We start from the raw sequence: 1,560 nt of genomic DNA, 5'->3' as shown, positions 1-1,560 counted from the left end.
ACAGGGCTATCAAGTTGCCCCATGTGGGGCTCACAGTCTTAATCCCCATTTTACAGATGAGGTCACTGAGGCTCAGAGAACTTAAGAGACTTGCCCAAAGTCACACAGCTGATAAGTGGCAAAGCGGAATTAGAACCCATGACCTCTGACCCCAAAACCCATGCTCTTTCCACTTCCTGATGATCTATTATGCTGTCGAGTCACTTCTGAGCCGTAGAGACTCCATCTCTCCCAGAACACCTCTCCTCCATCTTCAATCTTCATTCATTCAATCGTATTTACTGAGCGCTTACTGTGTAATAATAATAATAATAATAATGTTGGTATTTGTTAAGCGCTTACTATGTGCTAAGCACTGGGGTAGATACAAGGTAATCAGGTTGTCCCACGTGGGACTCACAGTCTCCATCCCCATTTTACAGATGAGGTAACTGAGGCCCAGAGAAGTTAAGTGACTTACCCAAAGTCGCTCAGCCGACAAGTGGCAGAGCCGGGATTTGAACCCACGACCTCTGACTCCGAAGTCCGGGCTCTTTCCACTGAGCCACGTGTACAGAGCACTGTACTAAGCGCTTGGGAAGTACAAGTCAGCAACATATAGAGATGGTCCCTACCCAACAACGGGCTCACAGTCGTTCTGGTAGTGTACCCAGAGAGTTTCCTTGGTAAAAATATGGGCGTGATCTACCATTCCCTCCTTCTGCACAGTCAAATTGAGTCTCTGCCCTCGACTTTCTCCCATGCTGCGACTGCCCAGCACAGGGGAGTTTTGCCTTGTAGCAGATTGCCTTCCACTCGCTAGCCACTGCCCAAGCTAGGAATAAAATGGACAGGCTTCTCCTTGACTCTCCCTCCTGTAGCCGAGACTGGTAGAGGACTGGAAACTCTCCAGGGGAGATACTGAGAGGGCAATATAATGATTCCAATGCTAATAATACCCTTTTGTATCGTACTCTCCCAAGCTCTGAGTACAACGCTTTGCACAGAGTAAGTGCTCAGTAAATACCATCGATTGATTGATTGATGCACTACCTGTCTCCGGTGAGACCTCAGCAAGCCACGTAACTTCTCTGTGTCTCAGTTTCCTCATTTATCAGAAATGAACTACCTGCTCTCCCTCCTACTTGTCTATACTGTAAGCTCATTGTAGGTGGGGAAGATGTTTATCGTGGGTAAGGAATGTGTCTGTTGTTTTATTGTACTCTCCCAATCGCTTAGTAGCGTGTTTTGCACACAGTAATAATAATGATAATAATGTTGGTATTTGTTAAGCCCTTACTATGTGCCAAGCACTCTTCTAAGCACTAGGGAGGATTCAAGGTAATCAAGGTTGTCCCACATGGGGGTCACAGTCTTAATCCCCATTTTACAGATGAGGAAACTGAGGCACAGAGAAGTTAAGTGACTTGCCCAAAGTTACACAGTTGACAAGTGGCGGAGCCGGGATTAGAACCCATGACCTCTGACTCCCAAACCCGTGCTCTTTTCACTGAGCCACGCAAGTGCTCAATAAATATGATTGAATGAGTGGATGAATGTTATACTGTACTCTCCTAGGCT

At 46.4% G+C, this 1,560-nt stretch overlaps 1 non-coding gene across 1 annotated transcript; it reads right to left on the bottom strand.

The window, feature by feature from the left end:
- Positions 1-772: 772 nt before the first annotated feature.
- Positions 773-910, bottom strand: LOC119935611. Its single transcript, XR_005453399.1, has one exon. It is a non-coding gene; the product is annotated as a small nucleolar RNA SNORA7 (small nucleolar RNA).
- Between the last annotated feature and the right edge of the window lie 650 nt (positions 911-1,560).

This window comes from Tachyglossus aculeatus, chromosome 1 (assembly GCF_015852505.1).
Source record: "Tachyglossus aculeatus isolate mTacAcu1 chromosome 1, mTacAcu1.pri, whole genome shotgun sequence".
NCBI classification, from domain to species: domain Eukaryota; kingdom Metazoa; phylum Chordata; class Mammalia; order Monotremata; family Tachyglossidae; genus Tachyglossus; species Tachyglossus aculeatus.
Note: the sequence above shows the minus strand (reverse complement) of the source record. Positions and strands in the feature narration are given on the sequence as shown.